Here is an 11,783-nt window from a genome sequence, read left to right on the forward strand (position 1 = left end):
TTCTCCTGTTGCGGAGCATGGGGCGCACAGGCGTGGTTACCCCACAGCATGTGGAGCCTTCCTGGACCAGGGATCCAACCCATGCACCGTCCGTTGGCATGGGGATTCTTAACCCCTGGACCACCAGGGAAGTCTGAAACCTCTCTTCTGGTTTCTATCACCATAGAAATCACTATTTATTCTATTGCCATTTGTTATCACCATTCTATCACCATTTATTTGTAATGTGTGCCGTACTGAGTTACTCAGTCATATCCGACTCTCTGCAGCCCCATGGACTGTAGCCCATTAGGGTCCTCTGTCTATGGGCTCTCCCAGACAAGAGTAGTGGAGTGGGTTGCCATTTCCTGCTCCAGGGGATTGTCCCAACCCAGGGATCAAGCCTGCGTCTCTTGCGTCCCCTGCGTCTCCTGCATGGATCTTTACCACTAGCGCCACCTGGGGAGCCCCCCGCATTTCATGTAAACGGACTCAGAATACACGCGCGACGCGTGAGGCGCGGACGCGTCTGCTCCGTGGAATGCTGCGGGATTCGTCTGTGTTGCTGCCTGTGTAAGTCGGTTGTTTCCACTGTTGCTTTAATAGATGACAGTGTTTCAGTGAATTTTCATTCTACTGTTGATGGATATGAGGTTGTTTTAAGCTTTTGTTTATTATGGATAAAGCTACTATACACATTGTACAGTTTAAAATTTTTATTTAATAAACACCTGTAAAACAGAGAAAAGACAAAGTTGTCCAAAGCATGAAGGGAAGAGGGGACAGCACCTCAACGGATCCTATAGAAACCAGAAAGGTCTTAAGAGAGTATTAAGAGCAACTTGATGTCAACAAAACAGACAAGTACAATGGACAAATTTCTAGAAAGATACATTACCAAAATTGAGTCAGGAAGAAATAGAAAATCTAAAAAAAAGAAATAGAAAATCTAAGTACATCCACCATAGCAAAAGAAATTGGATGGAAAAATCTTCCCACAAAGAAAAGCTTAAGTGCAACTAACTTTACTGGGGAATTCTATCAGTATTTAAAGGAGAAATAATACCAATCATGTACAAACATTTCCAGAAAGTAGAAGAGGAAGATTTTCCAACTCACCTTACAAGATCACTATTACCCTGCCACCAAGGCCAAAGACACCTCAAGAAAACCATAGATCAGTCACTCATGAATCAGTCCAGTTCAGTTCAGTCCAGTCGCTCAGTCGTGTCCAACTCTCTGTGACCCCATGAATCACAGCACGCCAGGCCTCCCTGTCCATCACCAACTCCCGGAGTTCACTCAGACTCAGGTCCGTCGAGTCAGTGATGCCATCCTGCCATATCATCCTCTGTCGTCCCCTTCCTCTCCTGCCCCCAATCCCTCTCAGCATCAAAGTCTTTTCCAGTGAGTCAACTTTTCGCCTGAGGTGGCCAAAGTACTGGAGTTTCAGCTTTAGCATCATTCCTTCCAAAGAAATCCCAGGGCTGATCTCCTTCAGAATGGACTGGTTGGATCTCTTTGCAGTCCAAGGGACTCTCAAGAGTCTTCTCCAGCACCACAGTTCAAAAGCATCAATTCTTCGGCGCTCAGCCTTCTTCACAGTCCAACTCTCACATCCATACATGACCACAGGAAAAACCATAGCCTTGACTAGACGGACCTTAGTCGGCAGAGTAATATCTCTGCTTTTCAATATGCTATCTAGGTTGGTCATAACTTTCCTTCCAAGGAAGTAAGCGTCTTTTAATTTCATGGCTGCAGTCACCATCTGCAGTGATTTTGGAGCCCCCCAAAAATAAAGTCTGACACTGTTTCTACTGTTTCCCCATCTATTTCCTATGGAGAGATGGGACCGGATGCCATGATCTTCGGTTTCTGAATGTTGAGCTTTAAGCCAACTTTTTCACTCTCCTCTTTCACTTTCCTCAAGAGGCTTTTTAGTTCCTCTTCACTTTCTGCCATAAGGGTGGTGTCATCTGCATATCTGAGGTTATTGATATTTCTCCCGGCAATCTTGATTCCAGCTTGTGTTTCTTCCAGTCCAGCGTTTCTCATGATGTACTCTGCATATAAGTTAAATAAGCAGGGTGACAATATACAGCCTTGACGTACTCCTTTTCCTATTTGGAACCAGTCTGTTGTTCCATGTCCAATTCTAACTGTTGCTTCCTGGCCTGCATACAGATTTCTCAAGAGTGATCTGGTATGCCCACCTCTTTCAGAATTTTCCACAATTTATTGTGATCCACACAGTCAAAGGCTTTGGCATAGTCAATAAAGCAGAAAGAGATGTTTTTCTGGAACTCTCTTGTTTTTTCCATGATCCAGCAGATGTTGGTAATTTGATCTCTGGTTCCTCTGCCTTTTCTAAAACCAGCTTGAACATCAGGAAGTTCACGGTTCACGTATTGCTGAAGCCTGGCTTGGAGAATTTTGAGCATTACTTTACTAGCGTGTGAGATGAGTGAATACAAAAACAAAAATCCTCAATGAAATATTATAAAAATCTAGCATTGTATGAAAGGATTAGTATCATGACCAGGTAGGATTTATTGTAGGAATACAAGGTTGGTTTAAAATGGAAGTCAGTTAATGTAGTGCATTAACAGAAGGACTTGGCAGGTAGCGCAGAGGTAGAGAATCCACCTGCCAGTATAGGAGTGAGAGACGCAGGGTCGATCCCTGGTTTGGGATGATCCCCTGCAGCAGGAAATGGCAGCCCACTCCAGTATCCTTGCCTGTGAAATTCCATGGACAAAGAAGCCTGATGGGCCCAGTCCATGAGGTTTCAAAGAAGCAGACCCTAGAAAGACTGAGCATGCACGCCCTGTAATGACAGAACAAAGGATGAAACTCGTGATCTTTTCAAAGGCGCAGAAAGAGCATTTGATAAAACTCCAAACCCGTCCTGCATGAAGATTCTCAGCAGACTAGGAATAGAAAGGAAATTTCTTATCTCGATAAAGGGTCCCAGTTATGGGCTTATATGATTTGTATCCCCCCAAATTTATATCTTGAAATACTAATCCTGGTACTTCCAGATGTAACTGCATTTGGAGATAGAGTTTTTAAAGAGGTAAATAAGGCTAAAGGAGTCATTGGGTGGGTCCCAACTCAATATGACAGGTGCTCATCAAAAGAGCAAGAGAGTTCCAGAAAAACATCTATTTCTGCTTTATTGACTGTGCCAAAGCCATTGACTATGTGGATCACAATAAACTCTGGAAAATTCTGAAAGAGATGGGAATACCAGACCACCTGACCTGCCTCTTGAGAAACCTATATGCAGGTCAGGAAGCAGCAGTTAGAACTGGACATGGAACAACAGACTGTTTCCAAATAGGAAAAGGAGTACGTCAAGGCTGTATATTGTCACCCTGCTTATTTAACTTATATGCAGAGTACATCATGAGAAATGCTGGACTGGAAGAAGCACAAGCTAGAATCAAGATTGCTTGAGGAAATATCAATAACCTCAGATATGCAGATGACACCACCCTTATGGCAGAAATTGAAGAGGAACTAAAAAGCCTCTTGATGAAAGTGAAAGTGGAGAGTGAAAAAGTTGGCTTAAAGCTCAACATTCAGAAACCGAAGATCATGGCATCTGGTCCCATCACTTCTTGGGAAATAGATGGGGAAACAGTGGAAACAGTGTCAGACTTTATTTTTTTGGGCTCCAAAATCACTGCAGATGGTGACTGCAGCCATGAAATTAAAAGACGCTTACTTCCTTGGAAGGAAAGTTATGATCAACCTAGATAGCATATTGAAAAGCAGAGACATTACTTTGCCAACAAAGGTCCGTCTAGTCAAGGCTATGGTTTTTCCAGTGGTCATGTATGGATGTGAGAGTTGGACTGTGAAGAAAGCTGAGTACCGAAGAATTGATGCTTTTGAACTGTGGTGTTGGAGAAGACTCTTGAGAGTCCCTTGGACTGCAAGGAGATCCAACCAGTCCGTTCTGAAGGAGATCAGCCCTGGGATTTCTTTGGAGGGAATGATGCTGAAGCTGAAACTCCAGTACTTTGGCCACCTCATGCGAAGAGTTGACTCATTGGAAAAGACTCTGATGCTGGGAGGGATTGGGGGCAGGAGGAGAAGGGGATGACAGAGGATGAGATGACTGGATGGCATCACTGACTTGATGGACGTGAGTCTGAGTGAACTCTGGAAGTTGGTGATGGACAGGGAGGCCTGGCGTGCTGTGATTCATGGGGTCACAGAGAGTTGGACACGACTGAGCGACTGAACTGAACTGAACTGGACTTATAAGAAGAGGAGGTGAGGAGACATATATCCAGAGGGAAGACTCCTCGAAGACGCAGAAAATGGCCTTCTGTAAGCCTAGGAGGGGTTTCCCTGGTGGCTCAGTGGTAAAGAATCTGCCTTCAATGCAGTAGACACAGATCCAATCCCTGGGTCGGGAAGATCCCCTGGAGAAGGAAACAGCAACCCACTCCAGTATTCTTGCCTGGAAAATCCCATGGACAGAGGAGCCTGGTGGGCTGCACTGCGTGGGGTCTCGAAAGGGTCAGACATGACTTAGCAACTAAACAACAACAAAAAACCTAGGAGAGAACTCAAAATAAACCAACCCTGCTGATGTCTTGATCTTGGCTTTCTAGCCTCCAGAACTGCGAGTAAATGCATTTCTGTTGTTTAAGCCACTCAGTCTGTGGTACCTTGTTATGGCAACCTAGCAAGTTCATACAGCGCCTATGAAAACACTGCAGCCAACACTGTATTTAACGGTGAAAGACTAAATGTGCTCCTCAGTTAATAGCAGAAATAAGGCAAGGATGTCTACTCTCACCACTTCCACAACACTATACTGTTGAATGTGCAATTAGTGCAAGAAAACAAAGGTATCCAGATTGGAAAGGAAGAGGGAAAATGGTCTGCAAATGATATGATGCCGAATGTAGAAAATCCTAGGCAATTTTTTAAAAACTTGCTAGGACAATGTTCTCAGGATACAAAATAAATATGTAAAAATCAATTGCATTTGAATAAACTACAAATAATACGAAAATGAAGTTGACAAAATATTTCCATTCACAATAGCATAGAAAGTATAGACCTAAATGCATAAGACTCAAGAGCCTTACTGAGAGAAATGAAAGAAGATCTAAATAGATGGAGAGACATCGCACATTTATGGATTAAACAACTCAATATTGTTAAGATACCAGTTACTTCCAGATTCATCTACTGATTCAGTGCAATTCCTATCAAAATCCCACAGCCTTTTTTTTTTGAAAGGACAGTGATTTTATTCATCACTATTCCTGGCTGCACTGGGCCATTGTTGCTGTCCTCGGGCTTCTCCAGCTGCGCCAAGTGGGGGCTGCCCTCTGGGTGTGGTGCACGGGCGCCTCATTGCGGAGGCTTCTGTTCTGGAGCATGCGCTCTGGAGCATGCACGCTTCAGTAGTTGTGGCGAGGGGGTTTAGCTGCCTCTTGGCATGTGTGATCTTCCTGGACCAGGGGTCAAACTCATGTCTCCTGCATCAGCAGGCAGATTCTTAATCAGTGGACCACCAGGGAAGTCCCTCTTTCTTTCCTTTTTCTTTCTTTTTTTGAATGAGAACTAGGTCCTAAAATGTATACGGAAAGGCAAAGCAATCAGAATAACCAAAACAAATCTGAAAAAGCAAAAAATGGGAGAACTAATACTACCAGATTTCAAAACTTGCTATGAAACTATAATAACCATAACTATGTGGTATGGAGAAAAGATAGGTCTACAGATCAAGGGAACAGAATAGACACCCTGGAAATAAAGAGCTAAACTTATGGTCAATTGATTTATTGTAAAAATTTACTGGAGTATGGTTGATTTACAACGTTGGGTTAGTTTCAGGCGTACAGCAAAGTTATTCGGTTATACATGTACATGTATTCATCCTTTTTCAGATTCTTCTCTCATACAGGTTATTATAGAATATTGAGTTCCCTGTGCTATTCAGCAGGTCCTTGTTGATCATCTGTCTTATACATAGTAGTGTGGGCTTCCCAGGCGGCTCAGTGGTAAAGAATCCACCTGCCAATGTAGGAGACACAGAGGATGCCAGTTTGATCACTGGGTCGGAAAGATCCTCTGGAGGAGGAAATGGCAACCTACTCTAGTATCCTTGTCTGGACAATCTCACGGACAGAGAAGTCTGGCGGGCTACAGTCCATGGGGTTGCAGAGAGTCGGACACGACTGAGGGACTGCGTGTATGTATGTATGCAGCTTAGGTATTTTGGTGCAAGATGCTTTCAACTTTGCAGTACATTTGAAATCTCTCTCTTCTTTTGAATTTTTAGCTGCGTTGGGGTCCTCATTGCTGGGGCGTGGCTTTCTCTAGGTGCAGCGGATTTCTCTAGCTGCGGTGGTTTCTCTTGCTGCAAAGCATCTCCTCTAGAGTGTAGGGGTCCAGTGGTTGTGGCCCACAAGCTTAGTTGCTCCCCAGCCTGTGGGATCTTCCCTTCCCTGGGATCCAACCTGTGTCCCCTGTATTGGCAGGTGGATTCCTAACCACTGGACCCCCAGAGAAGTCCAAAGAACCTTCTTCAAGCCCTGGACTAGAATGTTTTGGGGCTTCCCAAGTGGCCCAGTGGTAAACAATCCACCTGCAATATAGGAGACATGGGTCCCACCCGTGGGTCGGGAAGATCCCTGGAGAAGGAAATGACAATCCGCTCCAGTACTCTTGCCTGGAGAATCCCCTGGACAGAGGAGCCCGGTGAGCTACAGTGCAAGAGGTCGCAAAAGAGTGAGAGCCGACTTAGTAACTAATCAAGAGCGTCCTTGGGCGGTGGACCACCGGGGATCAGTCTTGGTGACTCGCCTGCAGGGCGGAGCAAAGCCCAGCCCTCCCACGCTCAGCGGAGAGGCGCCTGCAGGAATCACCTGGGTCTGAGGGGCGTCTCGGGTGGAGTCCGTCCGCCTGCGTCTTGGCCGAGGCGGTGTCCCCCGACGGAGGCGGGGCCTCGCGAGACCCGACGGAGGAAGACAGGGCTGCAGATGCAAGGAGGTTTACCGGAGGGTCTCAGGGATGAGATGAGACCGGTTGTCTGCTCCAGAGAAGGAAGAGAGGAGGGCCTGGTGGTCCAGTGGGTAGGACTTTGCACTCCCAGTGCCGGGGCCCTGGGTTCAGGGAACAAGATCCCACAGGCCGCAACTAAAAGGCACTGCATGCTACAATGAAGATCGAAATTCCCTCTGCTTCATTAAAACCCAGCACAGCCACGAACCCTGGTCTCCCGCATTACAGGCAGATTCTTCACTGTCTGAGTCACCAGGAAGCCCAAATAGAAGAGGGGATGGAGTCAAAGGTCAGGAGAGGACCTTATGGGTCCTGCGCTTAACAGGAAGTAGCCCGGAGCTAGGTAGGGGTGCCTGCTAGCTTACGCCACAAAGGTACAGGGTCTTTTGCAAGGATGACCGAGTGGTAATGGTTCAGAAGCTAGGAGGACGCTGACCGTACCTCTTGATGGTGAGGCCCGTGGGACAGGGCTGGCCATGTGGCTGCCGATGCCCTCAGGAGAGCTCCGTTTCCATTGAGACAGCGGGTGGAGAGAGCATCAGTGACGGTGTCACCACCTAGGGTTCTTGGCCTCTTTAATCAACAGAACTTGAAAAGAGGCCAGACAAGAGATTCAGGCCAGGCTGCACCAGGAGGGAGTGAAAGCAAGTAGCAGAGTCCCTTTATTGGTGGCAGTGAGGTTCCTTGTATGAGGTGAGTGTAGGAGCGGGTCCAGGGGGTTGGGCTGGAGGAGGGGCTTAAGCGGCCGCCTCTGCGGTGGTGGTGTGTGCAGGGGTTTCCTCTACATCCTCTCTAGCATCCGGTATTTGCAGATTTTTTGATGATGGCCGTTCTGGCTTGTGTGACATGATACCTCACTGTAGCTTTGTTTTCATCTCTCTGATAATTAGTGATGCGCATCTTTTCTTGTGCTTTTTGGCCATCTGTCTGTCTGTCTTTGGAGAAATGTCTATTTAAGTCTTCAGCATATTTTTTAATTGGGTTGTTTGTGATACTGATCTGCATGGGCTGCTTGTATATTTTGGAGTTAGATCCCTTGTTGTTCGCTTTGTTTGCAAATATTTTCTCCCATTGTGTGGATTTTCTTTTCATGTTGTTTATGGTTTCCTTTGGGCTTCCCTGGTGGCTCAGATGGTAAAGAATCAGCCTGCAATGCAGGAGACCTGGGTTCGATCCCTGGGTCAGGAAGATCCCCTGGACAAGGGAATGGCAACCCACTCTAGTATTCTGCAAAGAGTTGGACATGACTGAACAACTAACACTTTCACTTTTTCGCTGTACAAAAGGATTTAAGTTTAATTAGGTCCTATGTGTTTATTTTTGTTTTTATTTTCATTATTCTAAGAGGTAGATCACAAAAGATAAGTGTCGTCATTTATATCAGAGACTATTCTCCCTATGCTTTTTTTTCTCATAGTTTTATAGTATCCGGCCTTACATTTAGGTCTTTAAGCCATTTTGAGTTGGATTAAATGAAGAATCCATATTGGTTCTTCCAATCCAAGACCATGGTATATCTTTCCATCTGTTTCTGTCGTCTTTGATTTCTTTCATCAGCATCTTACAGTTTTCAGAGTACAGGTCTTTTGCCTCCTTCAAGTAGGTTTATTCCTAGATGTTTTATTCTTTTTGATATGATGGCAAGTGGGGTTGTTTCCTTAATTTCTCTTTCTGATCTTCCTTTGTTGGTGTGTAGGAATCCATAGGTCATTTTATTTATTTTTAGAGTAATCGCCTTTTATTAAATTTTCTTTTATGTGTATTTATTTTTGGATGTGCTGGGTTTCTGTCGTTGCGGCAGGCAGGGCTCCTCCTTGTGGTGGTGCCTGGGCTTTCACGTTTTAGTTTTGGCTGTGCTGGGTCTTCAGTGCCGCGCGGGCTCTCTCCAGTCATGGCGAGCAGGGGCTACTGTCTAGTCGCAGGTGGCAGGCTTCTCACAGCGGAGCACAGGCGCTAAGGCAGGGGCGCTTCAGTAGCTCTGCCCCATGCCACGTGGGATCCTCCCAGACCAGGGATCGAACCCATGTCGCCTGCCAGGTAAGTTCCGTAAGGCATTTTAAACAGGCTAAGCCTCAGACCACTCCTAGGGTCTACACTGACCCTGAGGAGTGCAATGGGATGCAAGTTGGTTTAGGGTTGATGAGCTTCTTGGCAGAGCTTTGCTAAGGTTCCTTTAAAGTATGGTTTATTTTCTTTCCCTTCCCTGAAGGCTGGATGTGACCAGAGGCTTATCGTTTATCGCTAGGGTCGTTGTGAACCACTGTGCGGTTTTGGCTATAAAAGAGGGTCTTTTGTTGCTCTAGAGGCACTTTGGAAATCCAAATCAAGGAATTATTTCTTTTAAAAGGAATTTACAGGCTTCCATAGCCTTTTTAGATCGTATGGGAAAGACTTCACTCATCCATGGAAGTATCAACGAGCACCAGAAAATATTTATATCCTGATCGTGGGGCATTTGGGTGAAATCTAGTCTTCCCCCAGACATGTCCCTCAGTGTTGAATTGGCCCGAGTGAGGAAGGGGGAATTGGATGGGCCTGGGGTTTATTAAGGGACGTAATCACAGGCCAGCATTCCATGAGTGCGTCCCTCCCATAGTGGGTGGCATCATGTCAGCTCTTAGAGAGTTTCCATTGATGGGCCTCAGGGATTAGCGCCTTATTCTCCTTTATATACCAGCTGGTACTTCCTTTCTCATAGCCGCATTTCTCAGCATATTCTTTTTCCTTTGGGGAATCCTGGGGCTGGCTTGGGGAGGCTGGGGGGCCAATCTCTAGGGCTGTAACTCACGTCGACTCCTGCCGTCAAGCTCCCTGGTTTGCAGTTTGATCAGCATTGCTGTTCTCTTGGCTCACAAAGACCCATCCCTCTGATGGGCCCTGCAGTGGGTTCCTGCTCCCTGAGTCAGGAGCTGCACTCTTCTAAAAGATCCAGACTCAAGTCTTCATGATTTTGGGGTATTTCTAACAGTTAATATTCCTTTTGCTTTCCCACTGCACGTGGAACCCATATTTAAAGTCACTGAAAATATTTAATTTCGTATCCTTCCCCAGTTGCAAAGGGCTCATCAATGCAGTAGTTCCACCTCCTGGACTGATGTCTCGGGTGGCAGAACCTTGGTTTCTATGACTTCATCTAGACTGACTCTGTCACACGCCGCCTTTTGAGTTAGTTCCCCTCTCCATAAAACTGCTCCCATTAGTAAACCATTGACCCTCAGGGCTGTCAAAAGGTTCATCTAGAAGACTGGATTTGCTGGAGTAAGTTTGTTCTGTGGTTTCTATACATGGATGCACTGAGTCTCCACTCTTGACTGCTGGAAGCAGAGTTGCTTTCAGGGCTTGGCACACCTTTAAGGTAATGTCAGGAGTGTCCATTAGCAGAGCCTGATAACTTGTTAACCTCCCTTCAGTCAACCAGTGTGCCCTTTGACTTCTAGCACAGACTGGACCTGATGAGGGTTAATGCATCTACGTGTTGTCCCAGGGGAAGCTTGGAAGCCTTGTTAGCCAGCATGGCTCGGGCTGGAGCTGCCTGCAGGCAGCTTGGCCATCCCAGGGTCACTGAATCTAGCTGTTTTGGAAAGTCAGTCACTGGCCTCTGCTCTGGTCCCAGGTTTTGGGCCAGGACTCCTAATCCTTTTCCTGGCCACTCGTGGATGTAACAGCGTGAGGGGCTTGTCCAGATTTGGAAGCCCCAGCGCTGGTGCTGTACTCAGTCTTTATAGAGTCTCAAAGGCCACCTGGTGGTCCCTATTCCATTGAAGGGGTCCACTTTCTTCTTTCTTGAGAGCCTCTTACAGGGATTTTGCTTCAAGGCCATAATTGGGAATACGGATGTGACCGAACCCAGCCATCCTAAGAAAGCTTCTGGGTTGCCTGTTTGTGGTTGGAGATGGTAATGCACTAATTGCTTTTTCAGTCTGTGGCCAGAGCTTATGCCCTTAAGGTGAAAACAAATTCTAAATATTGAACCACTTGTTGTGAAATCTTGTGAGCCTTGTTTGGGGAGACGTTATAGCTCCTTTTTGCCTGAAAGTTTAGGACCCTAGTAGTATTTTGATCTGAATCTTCTTTGGTCTCTCTACTTATCATTAATCATAAACGTATTGTGGCAGAGTTCTGTCCTTGAATTAGCTCAGTTCCCTTGCTAATGCATTTCCAAAAACATGGAGGCCATCCCCAGAACCCTGAGAAAGCATTGTCCAGGTATACTGGGTAGCCTTCAGGGTATCAGTGTCCTTCCATTCAAAGGCAAAGGATATTGAGAGTCTGGATGTAGGGAAATACAGGAAAATGCATCTTTGAGGTCCAGTCCAGAGAAATTCCTAGCGCTCCTGTCTCTTGGCTTGGGAGAGTGTATGGATTGGCAGTGGGTGAATAGGGATGACTGCTTCTTTACTGCTTGTAAGTCCCGAACAAACCAGCACTCCCGTGAAGCTTGGGAGCTGGCAGGCTCAAGGTGTTGTAAGGGGGTTAGCAGGGCCTGATAAGTCTGTGTTTTAGGACCGTGAGCAGTTACGGGATTCCTTTCAGGCTTTAAAGGATATTGTCTTTTCTAAGGGTCTTTTTCCCCTAGACCTTAACCTTAGTTTATTGGGGGAACACATTTTGCTCTTTCTGGCCCAGAGGTGTCCCAGACTTCAGGATCTGCTTGATCTCTAACTTCTTGGGGGATGTCTTGGGGAATATTTTGATGACCAGCAGGTGGGTCATCTGCGGCTACTGGGAGATGCATTCTCTGTTTGAATTCTCTACCTCCTTGGACT

The sequence above is a fragment of the Ovis canadensis genome, chromosome 14 (genome assembly GCF_042477335.2).
Source record: "Ovis canadensis isolate MfBH-ARS-UI-01 breed Bighorn chromosome 14, ARS-UI_OviCan_v2, whole genome shotgun sequence".
NCBI lineage: Eukaryota > Metazoa > Chordata > Mammalia > Artiodactyla > Bovidae > Ovis > Ovis canadensis.